Below are 22,144 nucleotides of genomic sequence, written 5' to 3'. Positions count from 1 at the left end.
TCTTTATTTATTCAACCATTGTAACTAGAAATGAAAAAAAAGTGCAGCCTAGAGTGTCAAGAGCTTCAGATATGGACATCATTGCCTCCAGTGTCTATTCAACAATGAATCTGTGTCCTTGACAATAAATTACAAATTAATCTAGACGGAAAAAAATGCATGTTCTTTGGGGTGGCAGAAGCATTATTGGACTGCAACAATTACATTTATGGTATTTATTCAAAGGAAGCACATCTCTTGCTTCAACCTGGAAAAATAACATAGATGCAGTGCAGATGATCTTTAAGGTTTGATATAGTGTATATGACAGTAGACCATTATATGCACAGCTTTCTAAGAGTAAAAATACAGTAAAATGCCGTGGGAAAAAAATACAAAATGTATACAGGAAACATTGCACAAGCATTAAGAAATTTTGTTTCCAAGACACAGGGAGGTATTTCACTGGGTCATAACCAAGTGTTTTGGATTCTTAAGATGCATATGTCTAAATTTAGAATGATAAGTGGTATTTTGCCTTTTTGTCTTTAAGCTGAAAAACAGGTTGTAAGATATTATGAGGAATGAAATGCATTCAGAGAAGTTGTCATGTCAAATATCTTGCAGTTGTTGATCTTTTGAATGGATGTTTATGTGATGGAACCTGAGACTACAGTTTTTCCACCTTATGTCTGGTGACTGCATCTGAGATTTATCAAATTTCATTCCTTATGTCACATGAATGGAAAATATTTGCTGGGCTGGACTATAGTGTCCTTAAGTCTCTATAAAAGGTCTTGACTTCTTTCATGTGTATATTCTTAGATTTAGAAGCAATTTGTGTCCTTTTTCAAAGTGCATCTCTGACAAATCAACCATGAAGGCTCAAGCATTGTTGCTCATTGCTCTTGTTGTAGCTGCAACACTTTTGACAGCAGAATGTCACCTAGTGGGTGGAAAAGAAAGAATGCCACCAAGTAAGTAATCTAATTACTTATGATAGACTGAAAAGAAATGCAAACAAAAATAATTACATTTTAACTTAACAATGTCTTAGGTACAGTGCTACTTTCTCTACTATTACAGCTTCCTGAATGCATTCAGAACTGTCTTAACAAGATTGATAGATGCTAGATATTCAGTCTTCAAAATTTAGAAAGGATCCAGAAGGCACATAAATTAATATTATTTTCTGAATTTTGCCTCGTCTGTGATTTGTAGCTGATATTTTTGCAAAACTTTTAATTGGCTGACTTATTATATACAATATAACAATTTAGCAGCACAGCCATTTTTCTTTGCCTTGAGGGGTGCTGTAGGCTTCAGGCAATTAATTATGATAAATCAATATTTACAAGTTATTAATATTTTCTGGAAGTCATAATGGTTCCAGCTTTTGAACTTGCATCATACTGCTTTGTTATATACCAGTCTCTTATGAAAAGACCCAAGCAGAATACTGTAAAAATATGAGGTATAAAGCTCTAGACATAAAATATTTCTCTAATTCTTCTTCTTCTTCATTTGGCTGCTCCCGTAAAGGGTCGCCACAACAGATCAACTATTTCCATTTCTTCCTGTCCTCTGCATCTTGCTCTGTCACACCAACCACCTGCATGTCCTCTCTCACCACATCCATAAACCTTATCTTAGGCCTTCCTCTTTTCCTGTTACCTGGTAGCTTCATCCTTAGCATCTTTTTCACAATATACTCTGCATTCCTCCTCAGCACATGTCCAAACCAACGTAATCTTGCCTCTCTGGCTTTGTCTCCAAACCCACCAACCTGGGCTGACTCTCTAATATACTTATTCCTAATCCTGTCCATCCTTGTCACACCCAGTGCAAATCTTAACATCTTCAACTCTGCCACATCAAGCTCTGACTCCTGCCTTTTTGTCAATGCCACTGTCTCCAACCCGTATAACATAGCTGGTCTCACTACCCTCTTGTAGACCTTCCCTTTCACTCTTACTGGAACTCGTCTGTCACAAATCACTCCTGACACTCTTCTCCATCCAGTCCATCCTTCCTGTATTCTCTTCTTCACCTCTCTTCCACACTCACCATTACTCTGAACTGTTGATCCCAAGTACTTAAACTCATTCACCTTCACCACCTCTACTCCATGCATCCTCACCATTCCTCTATCCTCCCTCTCATTTACATACATATATTCTGTCTTAGTCCTGCTGACCTTCATTCCTCTTCTCGCTAGAGCATATCTCCACCTCTCCAGGGTCTCCTCCACCTGTTCCCTACTCTCACTACAGATCACAATGTCATCTGCAAACATCATAGTCTACGGGGTCTCCTGTCTGATCTCATCTGTCAACCATTCCATCACCATTGCAAATAAGAAAGGGCTCAGAGCTGATCCTTGATGTAATCCCACCTCCACCTTAAAGGCATCCGTCACTCCCATCACAGACCTCGCCGCTGTCACACTACCCTCGTACATATCCTGTACCACTCTTACATACTTCTCTGACACTCCCGACTTCCTCATACAATACCACAACTCCTCTCTAGGCACCCTGTCATATGCTTTCCCTAAATCCACAAAGACACAATGCAACTCCTTCTGACCTTCTCTGTACTTCTCCATCAACACTGTCAGAGCAAACATCACATCTGTAGTGCTCTTTCCGGGCATGAAACCATACTGGTAAACGTAAAAACACCACCACTGTACCAAGCACAAATAAATCCTGATCCCGGAAGGCTGAAAATGCTTTATTCTCAAAGCACCAAGATAAAATGTAACACACCAACACGCCAACTGAAACACTGATGAAAACACTGAACAAACACTCCAATAACGTATTCAAATAAAATGTTTTCGTCGCCAACTTCTTCAGCAATGTCAACCATATTAAAAAATGAGTGCTTTTATATAACATTCAAAATCTGTCAGCGCCCAATTAACCAATGATATTTCAAGTTGTTTTAAATGGTGGTTAATAAGTGTGAATACATAAAGGTTTGTTAAAAACATAGAAATACTGAAGTTAAAAATACAAAAAATTGAAATTTCATGTTAACTTCAGTGATCCAATAACTATTATTTAATAAATATTTTAAAATCTTTTAAAATCTTTTTAATAAAAACATTTAAATTCAAGTTGCTGTAATTTCTCATAGTAAATAAAATTAGAGCATAGCACCATCATGTGGTTTGAATTAAAACTACATCTAAAAATACATGAAAGCTTTTTCTATAAAAGTAGTTGGGTATAAAGAGTACTTTAGGAATTCATTCTTAATGAAGTGAAAGACATTGCACATCAAATATAATTAGAGCTTTGCAGCCCTCAGTTTCAATACTGGGGCCAAAGACACCATGTCATTAAGCCCAAAATTCCGATCTGCATCTAAAAGGAGTTGCCAATACAATTCCTTGTATTCAATGAGTGTTTCCCACATACCACCCCTAGGATTGGTGGGAACAACCTCCAAAATAAAGAATTGGTAACCCGGAGTTTCACATTTTAATGAGTGCTTACTGAGTGCATTTTTCTCATTTTTCACTTTGACATCATATAAGTGCTCATATATTCTTTGCCTGAGCCTTCTTTCACTCTTTCCCACATAGAAGGAGGGGCATTTTTTACAAATAGCAATATAAATGATTCCATTAGTGTCACAATTGGCAAAGGTGTTTAAATGTAAGGTCATACATCTCGCTGGTAAATACATAGTGTCACCACAAATTAAGTGTGTGCAGTAACTACATTTTCCACATTTGTATAACCCTTTCTTTGGTTTATTGCTTTTGTTTGTAGAGTTGGCATTAAAGCCACTTTCCAAAATGTTTTTGATACTTTTTCCTTTACGATAAATATGGGTTAATTCATTGTCAAATATATGTTCCAGGTCCGAAATTTTAGAAAAACTATTCCATTCCCTGGAAAAAATGTTTCTTACAAATGCTGATTGTTCACTGAAAGTGATAATAAGCCCTGTCTTATTTTTTACATACTTCTGTTCCTGCTGTTGATTTGACAACAAGTTTTCATCCTTACCCAAAATGGGGGCAAAGGAATCTACTCTTTTCATGTTTACTTCTTCAAACACTTTGTTGAATAATTCTAAAGGATAACCTCTCCTAGTAAATAAGTTCCTTAGAAAATTAACTTCTTCTAAAAATACCTTGTTGTCAGAGGTCATTCTACTCAACCGCACCAGTTGCCCTTTCACAACCCCCTTCTTTTGGTGAGGGGGGTGGCAACTGGTGTAGTGCAAGCAAGAATTGGAGAAGGTTTCCTTTCTGAAAATACATGATGTAAAACTTTCTTTATTTTTGCCAATACAAACATTCAGATATCTCAATTCTTGGTGGTCAAAGTTGCTAGTGAACTTTAGAAAACTGGAAGTACTATTGACGTACGTCAAAAGATTGGTGAATTTTTCGTAACTGCCTTTCCTGAAAAAACACAAGTCATCTAAAAACCTTGTGTATAAAACCCATTCATTCAAAAAGGGGGAATTGAGAAGATATTTTTCTTCCCAATATGCCATAATGATGTTGGCATAAGCTGGGGCACAGTGTGCCCCCATTGCAACGCCTTTTTCTTGTTTAAAATATTCCCCTTGGAAGTAGATATAATTATTTTTTAATACTACTTCCATCAAGGTTAAGGTGTTCCTAAAGTCAATGTGTGTCAACTTTTTGCTTGCAACTAACTTTTCTTCAAACCAGTGTAATGCTAGATCATGGGGAATACAACCAAAAAGGTCAATCACATCCATGGTACCGAAAGCTATATTGTCAGTGTATAAAGAAGGCTTGACTTTTCTCAAAAAGTCCCAAGAATCTTTTAGAATATTATCACTACCTTCTAATATGTTCTTGATTTTATGGTCCACAAATTTAGCTAAAGGCGTCGTAATAGAACCATCGGCTGACACAATTGGTCTGAGAGGTGGATCAAGGCTATTCTTATGCACTTTGGGAATGCCAAAGATGCAAGGAATTTTGGGTTTCTCAACCACTAAATATTTGTAAGTATTGTGGTCAATAGAACCTTCCATTAACATATCTTGTAGTAAAACCTGAATCTTTCTATATGCTATATTAACTTCGTTAATGGATACTCTGGTGTATTTTTCTGAGTCATTTAATAAATTCATCATTTTTCCTTCATATTGGATTGTCTCCATCACAACAACCCCACCACCCTTGTCGGGTTTCATTACCCTCAGGTCACGATTATTACTAATAGCTCTTAAAGTATTCTTTTCTTCCTGTGTTAAATTAGAGTGGAAATGTCTTGTTGTTAAATGAGTTCTAATTTCATTTTCCACCTTTAATTCGAAGTTTCTGAGCTGGGGGTGTGTAGGCGGGTTAAATGTACTTTTTCGCTTTAAATGCTGAGGATCACAGTCTAAAGATCTACCTTTGAAAAAAAGCTCTAAATTCTTTTTCCTGATAAAAAGCTCGATATCTATCAACAATTTAAAAATATCCATTTTTTTGTGTAGGAATGAAGGTGAACCCTTTTGAAAACAAATCAAACCAGGTTTTGTCTATACAAACATTTGAATAGTTGAAGATATTTAAACCATCATAAGTCCAGGTGTACATGCCTTCAACTAATTCCAAGCCTGTCGCTTCGTCTGAAATGGCCTTCCCCCCTCCCATTGTAGTTTTTTGAATTGTAAAATACTTTTTCTTGATTCATTAATCTCTCTGATCTTCTAAGTGGGGGGTATTCATCAGATTCTAAAAGTTGTTCTTGTTGTTCCGCATTTTCAGATTCTCCCCATACATAATCGTGTGTTTCTTCTCTACCCCAACTACCATAACCATTCCTAAATGTAGTTTTTGGTTTTGGGTAGTGTGTATTGTTTTTATACTCTTCTAAGTCTCTCTTAATTTTTCCTATCTTTCTTTTTTATACCTCCTTGCACTTTACATCAACATTTTTAACCACAATTTGATATTTTACTCTATTTGCCTCTACTGTGTATAACAAATCACTTAAAATTGCTTTGTTAATATTTTCAATGTCTAACTGCAACTTTTCCATTAGTCTCTCATTATTTCTAATAATAGCTTTCATGATATTGATCCCACAATTATCAAAAATAGAGGTTAGCTCTTTACAAAATTCTGTCCCCTCCACAACATTGTTGGGGTACTTGCAAACCCTCAAACCTTTGGGAACAATATTCAAAGAAATGCAATGCTTAAGATAATCGTTGTCCATGTCCAAAGTCTTGTATTTGGTCAGAAAAAATTCAAGGTCATTCAGCAAAGTAGAAAATGTGGCGCTGTATTTGACTGAAACATGTTCAAAATTAAAATCATATTTTGCATTTAAACATTCGGAAAACAGCTTCTGTGTACCTGAAACATTGTATTGTTTGTCCACAGCACCTTGGTGCTGTCTTCTTTGACTTTTCGGTCTTACTGCCACAACATCAGCGTCGTTGGTGCTGGTATTATCCACTGTGATATGAGGAAACCCCTCCAAGCTGTTGTCACAGCTATCGCCCTCTTCAACATTAAAAATAACTTGTTTGGAGATGTCCGAAACATTTTCCTTCATACCAACGTTCTTCTGTATGGCTTCCTGGTTGCCCGGTAGTTGTATAGACGAGGTGAGCATGACAAATGATTGGCTGAGGGGCGTCAACAAACCAATCAGTTGCATTAGTTGTCCAATCAACTTACGCAATTCTCCTGTCTCTGAACTCCTAGGACCGTGATCTGCGCTCGGTTGTTGCTCCATGTAATAAACTGATAAAACGTTGATGAGCAAGTAGTGGAAACAGATAACTGGTAAACGTAAAAACACCACCACTGTACCAAGCACAAATAAATCCTGATCCCGGAAGGTTGAAAATGCTTTATTCTCAAAGCACCAAGATAAAATGTAACACACCAACACGCCAACTGAAACACTGATGAAAACACTGAACAAACACTCCAATAACGTATTCAAATAAAACGTTTTCGTCGCCAACTTCTTCAGCAATGTCAACCATATTAAAAAATGAGTGCTTTTATATACCATTCAAAATCTGTCAGCGCCCAATTAACCAATGATATTTCAAGTTGTTTTAAATGGTGGTTAATAAGTGTGAATACATAAAGGTTTGTTAAAAACATAGAAATACTGAAGTTAAAAATACAAAAAATTGAAATTTCATGTTAACTTCAGTGATCCAATAACTATTATTTAATAAATATTTTAAAATCTTTTAAAATCTTTTTAATAAAAACATTTAAATTCAAGTTGCTGTATTTCTCATAGTAAATAAAATTAGAGCATAGCACCATCATGTGGTTTGAATTAAAACTACATCTAAAAATACATGAAAGCTTTTTCTATAAAAGTAGTTGGGTATAAAGAGTACTTTAGGAATTCATTCCTAATGAAGTGAAAGACATTGCACATCAAATATAATTAGAGCTTTGCAGCCCTCAGTTTCAATACTGGGGCCAAAGACACCATGTCATTAAGCCCAAAATTCCGATTTGCATCTAAAAGGAGTTGCCAATACAATTCCTTGTATTCAATGAGTGTTTCCCACATACCACCCCTAGGATTGGTGGGAACAACCTCCAAAATAAAGAACTGGTAACCCGGAGTTTCACATTTTAATGAGTGCTTACTGAGTGCATTTTTCTCATTTTTCACTTTGACATCATATAAGTGCTCATATATTCTTTGCCTGAGCCTTCTTTCACTCTTTCCCACATAGAAGGAGGGGCATTTTTTACAAATAGCAATATAAATGATTCCATTAGTGTCACAATTGGCAAAGGTGTTTAAATGTAAGGTCATACATCTTGCTTGTAAATACATAGTGTCACCACAAATTAAGTGTGTGCAGTAACTACATTTTCCACATTTGTATAACCCTTTCTTTGGTTTATTGCTTTTGTTTGTAAAGTTGGCATTAAAGCCACTTTCCAAAATGTTTTTGATACTTTTTCCTTTACGATAAATATGGGTTAATTCATTGTCAAATATATGTTACAGATCCGAAATTTTAGAAAAACTATTCCATTCCCTAGAAAAAATGTTTCTTACAAATGCTGATTGTTCACTGAAAGTGATAATAAGCCCTGTCTTATTTTCTACATACTTCTGTTCCTGCTGTTGATTTGACAACAAGTTTTCATCCTTACCCAAAATGGGGGCAAAGGAATCTACTCTTTTCATGTTTACTTCTTCAAACACTTTGTTGAATAATTCTAAAGGATAACCTCTCCTAGTAAATAAGTTCCTTAGAAAATTAACTTCTTCTAAAAATACCTTGTTGTCAGAGGTCATTCTACTCAACCGCACCAGTTGCCCTTTCACAACCCCCTTCTTTTGGTGAGGGGGGTGGCAACTGGTGTAGTGCAAGCAAGAATTGGAGAAGGTTTCCTTTCTGAAAATACATGATGTAAAACTTTCTTTATTTTTGCCAATACAAACATCCAGATATCTCAATTCTTGGTGGTCAAAGTTGCTAGTGAACTTTAGAAAACTGGAAGTACTACTGACGTACGTCAAAAGATTGGTGAATTTTTCGTAACTGCCTTTCCAGAAAAAACACAAGTCATCTAAAAACCTTGTGTATAAGACCCATTCATTCAAAAAGGGGGAATTGAGAAGATTTTCTTCTTCCCAATATGCCATAATGATGTTGGCATAAGCTGGGGCAAAGTGTGCCCCCATTGCAACGCCTTTTTCTTGTTTAAAATATTCCCCTTGGAAGTAGATATAATTATTTTTTAATACTACTTCCATCAAGGTTAAGGTGTTCCTAAAGTCAATGTGTGTCAACTTATTGCCTTGCAACTAACTTTTCTTCAAACCAGTGTAACCCTAGATCATGGGGAATACAACCAAAAAGGTCAATCACATCCATGGTACCGAAAGCTATATTGTCAGTGTATAAAGAAGGCTTGACTTTTCTCAAAAAGTCCCAAGAATCTTTTAGAATATTATCACTACCTTCCAATATGTTCTTGATTTTATGGTCCACAAATTTAGCTAAAGGCGCCGTAATAGAACCATCGGCTGACACAATTGGTCTGAGAGGTGGATCAAGGCTATTCTTATGCACTTTGGGAATGGGAAAGATGCAAGGAATTTTGGGTTTCTCAACCACTAAATATTTGTAAGTATTGTGGTCAATAGAACCTTCCATTAACATATCTTGTAGTAAAACTCTTTCTATATGCTATATTAACTTTGTTAATGGATACTCTGGTGTATTTTTCTGAGTCATTTAATAAATTCATCATTTTTCCTTCATATTGGATTGTCTCCATCACAACAACCCCACCACCCTTGTCGGGTTTCATTACCCTCAGGTCACGATTATTACTAATAGCTCTTAAAGTATTCTTTTCTTCCTGTGTTAAATTAGAGTGGAAATGTCTTGTTGTTAAATGAGTTCTAATTTCATTTTCCACCTTTAATTCGAAGTTTCTGAGCTGGGGGTGTGTAGGCGGGTTAAATGTACTTTTTCGCTTTAAATGCTGAGGATCACAGTCTAAAGATCTACCTTTGAAAAAAAGCTCTAAATTCTTTTTCCTGATAAAAAGCTCGATATCTATCAACAATTTAAAAATATCCATTTTTTGTGTAGGAATGAAGGTGAACCCTTTTGAAAACAAATCAAACCAGGTTTTGTCTATACAAACATTTGAATAGTTGAAGATATTTAAACCATCATAAGTCCAGGTGTACATATTGTTGGTAATGCCTTCAACTAATTCCAAGCCTGTCGCTTCGTCTGAAATGGCCTTCCCCCCTCCCATTGTAGTTTTTTGAATTGTAAAATACTTTTTCTTGATTCATTAATCTCTCTGATCTTCTAAGTGGGGGGTATTCATCAGATTCTAAAAGTTGTTCTTGTTGTTCCGCATTTTCAGATTCTCCCCATACATAATCGTGTGTTTCTTCTCTACCCCAACTACCATAACCATTCCTAAATGTAGTTTTTGGTTTTGGGTAGTGTGTATTGTTTTTATACTCTTCTAAGTCTCTCTTAATTTTTCCTATCTTTCTTTTTTGTACCTCCTTGCACTTTACATCAACATTTTTAAACACAGTTTGATATTTTACTCTATTTGCCTCTACTGTGTATAACAAATCACTTAAAATTGCTTTGTTAATATTTTCAATGTCTAACTGCAACTTTTCCATTAGTCTCTCATTATTTCTAATAATAGCTTTCATGATATTGATCCCACAATTATCAAAAATAGAGGTTAGCTCTTTACAAAATTCTGTCCCCTCCACAACATTGTTGGGGTACTTGCAAACCCTCAAACCTTTGGGAACAATATTCAAAGAAATGCAATGCTTAAGATAATCGTTGTCCATGTCCAAAGTCTTGTATTTGGTCAGAAAAAATTCAAGGTCGTTCAGCAAAGTAGAAAATGTGGCGCTGTATTTGACTGAAACATGTTCAAAATTAAAATCATATTTTGCATTTAAACATTCGGAAAACAGCTTCTGTGTACCTGAAACATTGTATTGTTTGTCCACAGCACCTTGGTGCTGTCTTCTTTGACTTCTCGGTCTTACTGCCACAACATCAGCGTCGTTGGTGCTGGTATTATCCACTGTGATATGAGGAAACCCCTCCAAGCTGTTGTCACAGCTATCGCCCTCTTCAACATTAAAAATAACTTGTTTGGAATTGTCCGAAACATTTTCCTTCGTACCAACGTTCTTCTGTATGGCTTCCTGGTTGCCCGGTAGTTGTATAGACGAGGCGAGCGTGACAAATGATTGGCTGAGGGGCGTCAACAAACCAATCAGTTGCGTTAGTTGTCCAATCAACTTATGCAATTCTCCTGTCTCTGAACTCCTAGGACCGTGATCTGCGCTCGGTTGTTGCTCCATGTAATAAACTGATAAAACGTTGATGAGCAAGTAGTGGAAACAGATAACTGGTAAACATAAAAACACCACCACTGTACCAAGCACAAATAAATCCTGATCCCGGAAGGTTGAAAATGCTTTATTCTCAAAGCACCAAGATAAAATGTAACACACCAACACGCCAACTGAAACACTGATGAAAACACTGAACAAACACTCCAATAACGTATTCAAATAAAACGTTTTCGCCAACTTCTTCAGCAATGTCAACCATATTAAAAAATGAGTGCTTTTATATACCATTCAAAATCTGTCAGCGCCCAATTAACCAATGATATTTCAAGTTGTTTTAAATGGAGGTTAATAAGTGTGAATACATAAAGGTTTGTTAAAAACATAGAAATACTGAAGTTAAAAATACAAAAAATTGAAATTTCATGTTAACTTCAGTGATCCAATAACTATTATTTAATAAATATTTTAAAATCTTTTAAAATCTTTTTAATAAAAACATTTAAATTCAAGTTGCTGTATTTCTCATAGTAAATAAAATTAGAGCATAGCACCATCATGTGGTTTGAATTAAAACTACATCTAAAAATACATGAAAGCTTTTTCTATAAAAGTAGTTGGGTATAAAGAGTACTTTAGGAATTCATTCTTAATGAAGTGAAAGACATTGCACATCAAATATAATTAGAGCTTTGCAGCCCTCAGTTTCAATACTGGGGCCAAAGACACCATGTCATTAAGCCCAAAATTCCGATTTGCATCTAAAAGGAGTTGCCAATACAATTCCTTGTATTCAATGAGTGTTTCCCACATACCACCCCTAGGATTGGTGGGAACAACCTCCAAAATAAAGAATTGGTAACCCGGAGTTTCACATTTTAATGAGTGCTTACTGAGTGCATTTTTCTCATTTTTCACTTTGACATCATATAAGTGCTCATATATTCTTTGCCTGAGCCTTCTTTCACTCTTTCCCACATAAAAGGAGGGGCATTTTTTACAAATAGCAATATAAATGATTCCATTAGTGTCACAATTGGCAAAGGTGTTTAAATGTAAGGTCATACATCTCACTTGTAAATACATAGTGTCACCACAAATTAAGTGTATGCAGTAACAACATTTTCCACATTTGTATAACCCTTTCTTTGGTTTATTGCTTTTGTTTGTAGAGTTGGCATTAAAGCCACTTTCCAAAATGTTTTTGATACTTTTTCCTTTACGATAAATATGGGTTAATTCATTGTCAAATATATGTTCCAGGTCCGAAATTTTAGAAAAACTATTCCATTCCCTAGAAAAAATGTTTCTTACAAATGCTGATTGTTCACTGAAAGTGTTAATAAGCCCTGTCTTATTTTCTACATACTTCTGTTCCTGCTGTTGATTTGACAACAAGTTTTCATCCTTACCCAAAATGGGGACAAAGGAATCTACTCTTTTCATGTTTACTTCTTCAAACACTTTGTTGAATAATTCTAAAGGATAACCTCTCCTAGTAAATAAGTTCCTTAGAAAATTAACTTCTTCTAAAAATACCTTGTTGTCAGAGGTTATTCTACTCAACCGCACCAGTTGCCCTTTCACAACCCCCTTCTTTTGGTGAGGGGGGTGGCAACTGGTGTAGTGCAAGTAAGAATTGGAGAAGGTTTCCTTTCTGAAAATACATGATGTAAAACTTTATTTTTGCCAATACAAACATCCAGATATCTCAATTCTTGGCGGTCAAAGTTGCTAGTGAACTTTAGAAAACTGGAAGTACTATTGACGTACGTCAAAAGATTTGAATTTTTCGTAACTGCCTTTCCAGAAAAAACACAAATCATCTAAAAACCTTGTGTATAAGACCCATTCATTCAAAAAGGGGGAATTGAGAACATATTTTTCTTCGCAATATGCCATAATGATGTTGGCATAAGCTGGGGCACAGTGTGCCCCCATTCCAACGCCTTTTTCTTGTTTAAAATATTCCCCTTGGAAGTAGATATAATTATTTTTTAATACTACTTCCATCAAGGTTAAGGTGTTCCTAAAGTCAATGTGTGTCAACTTTTTGCTTGCAACTAACTTTTCTTCAAACCAGTGTAACCCTAGATCATGGGGAATACAACCAAAAAGGTCAATCACATCCATGGTACCGAAAGCTATATTGTCAGTGTATAAAGAAGGCTTGACTTTTCTCAAAAAGTCCCAAGAATCTTTTAGAATATTATCACTACCTTCTAATATGTTCTTGATTTTATGGTCCACAAATTTAGCTAAAGGCGCCATAATAGAACCATCGGCTGACACAATTGGTCTGAGAGGTGGATCTAGGCTATTCTTATGCACTTTGGGAATGCCAAACATGCAAGGAATTTTGGGTTTCTCAACCACTAAATATTTGTAAGTATTGTGGTCAATAGAACCTTCCATTAACATATCTTGTAGTAAAACCTGAATCTTTCTATACGCTATATTAACTTCGTTAATGGATACTCTGATGTATTTTTCTGAGTCATTTAATAAATTCATCATTTTCCTTCATATTGGATTGTCTCCATCACAACAACCCCACCACCCTTGTCGGGTTTCATTACCCTCAGGTCACGATTATTACTAATAGCTCTTAAAGTATTCTTTTCTTCCTGTGTTAAATTAGAGTGGAAATGTCTTGTTGTTAAATGAGTTCTAATTTCATTTTCCACCTTTAATTCGAAGTTTCTGAGCTGGGGGTGTGTAGGCGGGTTAAATGTACTTTTTCGCTTTAAATGCTGAGGATCACAGTCTAAAGATCTACCTTTGAAAAAAAGCTCTAAATTCTTTTTCCTGATAAAAAGCTTGATATCTATCAACAATTTAAAAATATCCATTTTTTGTGTAGGAATGAAGGTGAACCCTTTTGAAAACAAATCAAACCAGGTTTTGTCTATACAAACATTTGAATAGTTGAAGATATTAAAACCATCATAAGTCCAGGTGTACATATTGTTGGTAATGCCTTCAACTAATTCCAAGCCTGTCGCTTCGTCTGAAATGGCCTCCCCCCCCCCCTCCCATTGTAGTTTTTTGAATTGTAAAATACTTTTTCTTGATTCATTAATCTCTCTGATCTTCTAAGTGGGGGGTATTCATCAGATTCTAAAAGTTGAATCTAAAATCTAAAAGTCTAAATCAATATTTACAAGTTATTAATATTTTCTGGAAGTCATAATGGTTCCAGCTTTTGAACTTGCATCATACTGCTTTGTTATATACCAGTCTCTTATGAAAAGACCCAAGCAGAATACTGTAAAAATCTGAGGTATAAAGCTCTAGACATGAAATATTTCTCTAATTCTTCTTCTTCTTCTTTTGGCTGCTCCCGTAAAGGGTCGCCACAGCAGATCAACTATTTCCATTTCTTCCTGTCCTCTGCATCTTGCTCTGTCACACCAACCACCTGCATGTCCTCTCTCACCACATCCATAAACCTTATCTTAGGCCTTCCTCTTTTCCTGTTACCTGGTAGCTTCATCCTTAGCATATTTTTCACAATATACTCTGCATTCCTCCTCAGCACATGTCCAAACCAACGTAATCTTGCCTCTCTGGCTTTGTCTCCAAACCTTCCAACCTGGGCTGACTCTCTAATATACTTATTCCTAATCCTGTCCATCCTTGTCACACCCAGTGCAAATCTTAACATCTTCAACTCTGCCACATCAAGCTCTGACTCCTGCCTTTTTGTCAATGCCACTGTCTCCAACCCGTATAACATAGCTGGTCTCACTACCCTCTTGTAGACCTTCCCTTTCACTCTTACTGGAACTCGTCTGTCACAAATCACTCCTGACACTCTTCTCCATCCAGTCCATCCTTCCTGTATTCTCTTCTTCACCTCTCTTCCACACTCACCATTACTCTGAACTGTTGATCCCAAGTACTTAAACTCATTCACCTTCACCACCTCTACTCCATGCATCCTCACCATTCCTCTATCCTCCCTCTCATTTACACACATATATTCTGTCTTAGTCCTGCTGACCTTCATTCCTCTTCTCGCTAGAGCATATCTCCACCTCTCCAGGGTCTCCTCCACCTGTTCCCTACTCTCACTACAGATCACAATGTCATCTGCAAACATCATAGTCTACGGGGACTCCTGTCTGATGTCATCTGTCAACCATTCCATCACCATTGCAAATAAGAAAGGGCTCAGAGCTGATCCTTGATGTAATCCCACCTCCACCTTAAAGGCATCCGTCACTCCCATCACAGACCTCACCACTGTCACACTACCCTCGTACATATCCTGTACCACTCTTACATACTTCTCTGACACTCCCGACTTCCTCATACAATACCACAACTCCTCTCTAGGCACCCTGTCATATGCTTTCCCTAAATCCACAAAGACACAATGCAACTCCTTCTGACCTTCTCTGTACTTCTCCATCAACACTGTCAGAGCAAACATCACATCTGTAGTGCTCTTTCCTTGCATGAAACCATACTGCTGATCACTAATCATCACCTCCCTTCTTAACCTAGCTTCCACTACTCTTTCCCATAATTAAATGTGAATATTGTATCCTCTAAGGATTATATATATATATATATATATATATATATATATATATATATATATGGGAACATCTTTGTCCTAACCACTTATTAACAATGAAATAAGCAAATAAGTATATAAATATGACCATCCAAAAAAAAGCTAACACCTGCCAAGTCCTAATAACTGCAAACATTGTTCTGTTCAATGACGCATTATCATGATACTTTTCTTCTCTCCCATTGTTTGCACCTATTTTTTTTTTAGAAATTCATAATTCAGATCTGATTGCAGCCTTTTAACATGTACCACATGCCCTAGGCCAAGAGAAAATGCTGTCTGTGTTAAACTTCAGACTAGCTTCTCATGTTAAACACACATGCATTCTTCCTCTGTACTTCTTTCACTATGCCATACAGTTTTACAAGCGCACCATGTCGGTATGGGTCCACAATCTATGTTATGTACTTGTATTTGTCAAAGATAAATATAGTCAAGGTAGATAGTAAACGCTAACAGGCATATTCAGCAACTTAGCAATGACTTTTATATCAAAATCATGTGACTTTCTCCTTGTCCGATGTTCTCCAGCCAAGACAGTCTACAAAAATTACTCTAGCCTGGCCCTTTACATTATGAAAATGATCCTAGTTCTTCTGAATACGCCAGACAGACTATGAAACTAAATATCTTCAGGGTACACAATTTTTTGTTCTGCTTCTGCAAATTCTTCCTCCCTGGTTTATTTTCTTTTTCACTGAATCCTAAGCCCACTTATTCAGGAGAGTATACAGTTCTGAAGTTCTTACTGCTGAGTTGCAATTGTTGAGTTTAACATTTACTTGTTAATTTTTGGCCCAGTACTAGCCTGTGGATATTCGTCTGTAGTGGGTACCTCCTTAATGATGCTGTTTACAGGCAAGCTTATGTTAAATCTGGGTTGATGGACAACATTTATAATGACAGTCCACAACAGATTAAAGACTGGAACTGTCCCATGTGCCACATAACCGGTAACAGTTTTGGCAGATAAAACAATTCATTCCATTAACATGCTGTTGTGGTGTATACAAAACTATCCTCATCCTCTTGGATCACTTCACACATTCATAGCTTGTATGTTCAATTTTCTGATTAGCCTCTTGAAAAGCAGAAAATATAATGTTTTGCATTTCCAAGGAAGATTTTAGTCACTGGATGTACTCTGTTGCCCTTAGCCGTGAGTCATTTGTAGAACCGAATCAGGTTATAAGGAGACAATCTTTTGGCATACTATGGCATGGATATTCCATTGCAGTTCATTTGACATACATCAGTTTGATCATCAACATTTTTTAATTTCTATCCTAAACGCAGTTCAAAAAGGATGATCTATGTTTTATAGCCACCTTCTTCTTGGATTATTATTTTAAGTACTACTAACAGAACTCTCTATCAGTCTTCTGAAAAAATCAGAATGACATGTATAAACTAACTTAAATCTGTTGTAATTCATGTCAGTGTTCTACCTGCATGGCCCTTTAAATCTTCTGAAAATGGTCTCTAAACCCTCCCAAAGGAAGCATGACAACACTGAGGGCTTGGCTTTCATGTGATCTAGCCTGGTGTATATATGGACTCAATTTTTCAAACATGGTTTTATCTGAAGAAGTTTTTATTCAGAGGACGAAAGGGCTTATATTTTATTTGTTTTTATCAGCATTTAAATATTAAAGCAACCCTTTTATCGTGAATTGTGGCTCCAGGTATACTGTGTCCATACATTTGAACTGCCTTGATTTGGGGTTTGTTCTTTGTGGATTACATATTTTATTCTCAGCATTTCCTGTTTTTTTCCATGGAATAAAACAGTTTTGCATAGGTTGATGCTGTCATAATGTACAACCGGCCAAAAATGAAGACTTCCAGAAGAAGCATCTTGTATTTGGGGCTTTGCACTTGACCTTTGATGCAGTGGTCTCAGAGTGACATATGTGGGTATAGAGGTGAAACTCACTCCAAGACTGAATGGGGGATTATCCACCAAATATAACTTTTACATGTTAATCAAGTCATCACCAACATTGTTTTGTTTCTGATGGATTCTGTGTATCTGATTTTTCATAAACTGTCAGTGATTTTTTCTTTCTCTAAATGAAAAATGCTGCTTCCATTAATTTAGCATTTGCTCCTCCTATAGCACATTCTGAAACTGATAAACTGACATTCCTTTTTGTTATTTATGACACAAACGTCAGATGGGGTCCACATGTCCCTTTCCTCAAACATTCAAAATGTTAACAGCATTTCTGGTGTCTTTCCATTGCAGTCATGCTTATAGATACTTTTACCATTTCTATAATATTAGGATACCCTTTTGATACATAATATTAATGGCAAGCTAGTCTGGTCTATATTAGATGAATGAATGCTTAAAATGTCGAGTATGACGTGCTCAACAGCTTTTAAGCAAAAGTTCATCTAAGCAAAACCCCATAATGTCAAAACAAGGAGTCTCAAAAAGTTATAGTTGGCCAGCCATCAGGAAGTCAATGGATGACGGCTAAAATGCACTGTACACCGTTAAACCCCTCCCCCAAAAAAACAAACAAAAAAAAAAACAAAAACAAATCAACAAACAAAATAAAGTGGGAAGCTTCGCCCCCCGACACCCCCTACTTAAATATACCTACTCCAAGATCGCACCACAGTGGAGGACTGTAAGAATGGCTAGACAAGGTGAACACTCTGAGGTCAGCCGTTGGTTTCCTGATGGCTGGCCAACTATAACTTTCCGAAACTCCATGTTTCAACATACTTAGGTTTCACTTAGATGAACGTTTTCTTAAAAGCTGTCGAGCATATCGTACTCTACATTTTAAGCATGTGTTCATCTAATAGGAAACCAGCTAGTCAATGACCTGCTCATCAAAAAAAAATTGTAGATCATACTCATTGATTACCCTGGCCATTGATAGCACACAGAGCAGACACATGCATGTGAATGCACTCACATTCACTGAGTAGACAGGCTAACATTCATGTACCCAACACACACAAAAAATACACTTCTAATGTGGAGACAGGTCTGACACACATATCCAGTGGTGGGTCAATCCCTGTTCATACCACAAAACTTTTATAACCAACTCTGAGATTGCATTTATTTTGAGATGAGTACCATGTAGGATTGTGTGTCACAAAATCAACCATCTTGGTAATACCTTTCAAACAGCTCCTAGCAAATAGACCTGACATACATTTTAACACACATGTACAGATGTTCAGAACAAAACCCATTTGCACATACCCCCCTCACACACCCACACACTCACACATTGGATCATACTTTTTTGACAGCACACAGTCCACAGCCCCTGTCTGTACTCCTATACTGCATCCAACCCATGACTCCGAGACTCTGTCACTGCAACTGCTGCTGTTTACATACACAATGTAATCTCCCAGTCAATCACCTCACATTACAGAACACCATCAACACACACTGCACACAAACAAATGTATGTACACATGCACACATATCTTTTAAACCTCTCACAGGTAACAGGCAAACCATCATGCACAGTATACTTTCAACCACTGACTCCACACTTACCTGCACAATGCTCAGCAAACACACCTTCGTATATCGTATATTAGTAAACATATCAACAACTTCCTACTCAGCTACACATCTCTCTGATAGAAGTCACACCAGTCTTTTGATCACTGACTCAAAACATGGCCAGCATGTGAACACACACAGACACTTGCAGGCATATAGATACACATAGACTCACACATACATGGACATACACATACAGGTCTGCTTTCTACCTTCCAAAAGCACTAACAAACCTCCATGAACAACACACTTTTGACCACCCACTTCCCACCTACCCACACCACACTCAGCAAACACTTCAACTTACACATATCAGGAAGCTTGCTGACAACCACCTATGCACATGTTCATCTGTCTTTTAGACCTGGTACCTCTTTATATATATATATATATATATATATATATATATACATAGATCTAGGACACATGTTCGACTAGCATGTGTCTGAATCACAAAACATCGAACAAACATACCTGAAAGTGCATAACATTGAAAAGAGCTTCCGTGTATGTGTAGTTCAAAAAAAAAATCTACGTTTCTCCAGGGGGTCTTGCCCCCCTGCACCCCCAAACCCCACTCACTGTAATATTCTCACTCCGAGATCGCAGTACAGTGGGGAAAAGGAATTTTTCCTTACCCACACTGTAGTCCGATCTATGAAACAGGCACACATACATGGAAGCACTTTTCGACATTAAGCGCTTTTGTGTATGTGTGTTCAATGTTTTGTGATTCGGACATATGCTAGTCAGGCATGTGTCCGGATCCCATATAATATATATATATATATATATATATATATATATATATATATATATATATATATATATATATATAAATATATATATACAGAGACACACACACACTTAACAAGTGTGTATATTTGAATAATGTGTCATGCGGCCACTAGATACTGACAATCAGGCACCTAACAAAGGTGCCTGTGATTTAATGGTATACCAATGGTGTCATCTTTTGCTCCTCTTCCCTTCTCCATCTTAATTTCCTTCACACCTCCTTAGATTGTTGCCCTTCTGTGGTTTCCGTTTTAATCTATTTTGATATCCTGACCATTCGAAGTACCTAATTTTATGTTATTTTTCTCTTGTGTAGCATCCTTAGTGAAAAATAATGACTTTTTTACTGTTTTTTTTTCTTTTATTTCTCCAGTTCATATTCTGAAATAAGCTTTTCTGGTAAACTTCCTCTGTCATATTCATAGGCTCATAGGTAAGTACTAGGCAAGCTGTCATTGAGATCCATTTTAAGCCTAGCCAATTTCCCTTTTTGTGTTTGCATTAACCTATGCTGTTTGGTTTTAGCTTGACCATACCCATTCTATGGTCGATAATTATATATTACTGCTACTGAGAATAATTGGGATCGTACTATAGATAATTTGAGGTGACCCATGTATATGATCAAGGATTCAGGAGCTGCCACTGTCCATTTGTAGCAAACTTTCTAATTCCCATCCATAAATTCAAGTTGAACTTGAATATGGACAGATATGAACTTTGTTTTATGTAGATGGGGAGTCTTTTCCAGAGCAGCAGTATGCAATGCAGGATTTATCTGCCACTCTAAATCATCCTGTTATTGTTACAGGAGAAGTTCAGATCTCTAGACCAAGTATTTCTGATATTTCTGATTAGCTTGCTGCTCTACAGTAGGTTAATTAGTAGTGGGTCAGAGGACGGCTTGCATGCCAGACACAGGTCACCTCTTAGCAGTTGTAGGTTACCGAGTATACTGATAAGACTTTAAGTCAGTCTATGTAAGACATATTGTTTAGGACTTATATCCTTTAGTAAGATATCTCTGTGTGCAGTCCAGTTGTTGCACAAGTCTGGACAGATACATGGCAAAAGGGGAATTATACTCAATGATTGTCCTAATGAGGGCTGAGTAAAGGGGGACAATGACATCCCTAGATCAAGTCAGAATCTGCTTGTTTATAAGCTGCTCAATATAGAACAACTTTTTTATGACAGCAGACATTTGCTGGTCAAATGTTAGCTCACTGGCCATATAAGCTCCCAAATCCTGAGCAACTGGGTCATTTCAAGGGGTATACTGTCAATGCAGTAGTTTCCTAGGATAGATGACTTCGCTAAAGATACAATAATGCATTTTTTGCCATTTAGTTTCAGTCTATAATTTTGCCACTAGATATATGTTTACACAAACCTTCCTGCAGGATGGTCAAGTCATTTAGAGATTCAATGACTACTCCTTGCTTGCAGGGCATCTGCAAATTTAGGCAGTTAGTAGATGAAGGGAGCTTCCACTTCTGTAGAGCACATAACCCCTTTGGCATCTCAGATAAGCTCCTCTAAAGCTGCCTGACCTCTGAAAAGTGTGTATGTCTCCATACATATAATATTCCCTGGTTTGCTATGGGATAGCACTGCAGGGCAGTCTGTTCTTACCAGACTTAAGCTTTTTAGGTATAACATCTAATGCTTCCCCACCTCCTACGGTATCACCTAATCAGTGAGCCAGAGCTGTATCCCTCACGCCTTCTAGGATAAGCAAGCTTAAAGTAGGTGCTCAATGCCTTCCTTCCTTCCTGGCCCAACCCCTCAGCACTTATGCCATTAATCAAGCATAGGTTGTCTGGGTTACTTTCAGAGTTTCATCCCTCTTCATCATGATGAGAGGTCACTTCCTAATATTTGTTAATAATCATACTGAGCTCCTTTAGCCTCAGCTTCTAGTGTCCTGTGTGTTATTCAGGATAACATTCAGGCTATATTAATTTCTCATCTTCTCCTTAGGGTTATTAATATACCTGGTATGGTACCCTTCCAAGAATGATGTAGTAAGAATATTAACTTTTTTGTTGGTCATTACTGGCATTACAATCTTGTCTAAGAGAAAGGCACTAAAGCTTACTGCTAGAAACTAAAAAAGTTTTGTCTTGTTGTCCAGTGTTTGATTCCTTAAGTCTCCCCCGTGCATACTGTGTAGCTCCAAGAAATATACTTTAATAGAGAATTTTCTGAAGTTATATCTGTATAAAGGTATTTATGTTCAACTGGGTTATCTATAACAAATTAACAAAAATGCAGATTAAACAGATGTTGAAAAACATAGGGCAGGATTCACAAAGCCTCCGTGTAAGAGTTACAAGGCTTACATGGAGGCTGCAGTTAAACGGTGTGATGTCAGCATGTCAT

General features: G+C 36.8%; 1 long non-coding RNA gene across 1 annotated transcript in view; it reads left to right on the top strand.

Annotated features, from left to right (window-relative positions):
* Positions 1 to 780: 780 nt before the first annotated feature.
* Positions 781 to 22,144, top strand: part of LOC122808021 — a 57,400-nt gene continuing 36,036 nt past the window's right edge. The window contains exon 1 of the long non-coding RNA XR_006365761.1: positions 781 to 956. This is a non-coding gene — a long non-coding RNA (uncharacterized LOC122808021). The remainder of the gene's footprint in view (positions 957 to 22,144) is intronic.

This window comes from Protopterus annectens, chromosome 8.part0 (genome assembly GCF_019279795.1).
Source record: "Protopterus annectens isolate FY-2018-M chromosome 8.part0, PAN1.0, whole genome shotgun sequence".
Classification (NCBI taxonomy): domain Eukaryota; kingdom Metazoa; phylum Chordata; order Ceratodontiformes; family Protopteridae; genus Protopterus; species Protopterus annectens.
The sequence above is the reverse complement of the archived record's forward strand: the minus strand, read 5'-3'. Positions and strand labels throughout refer to the sequence as shown.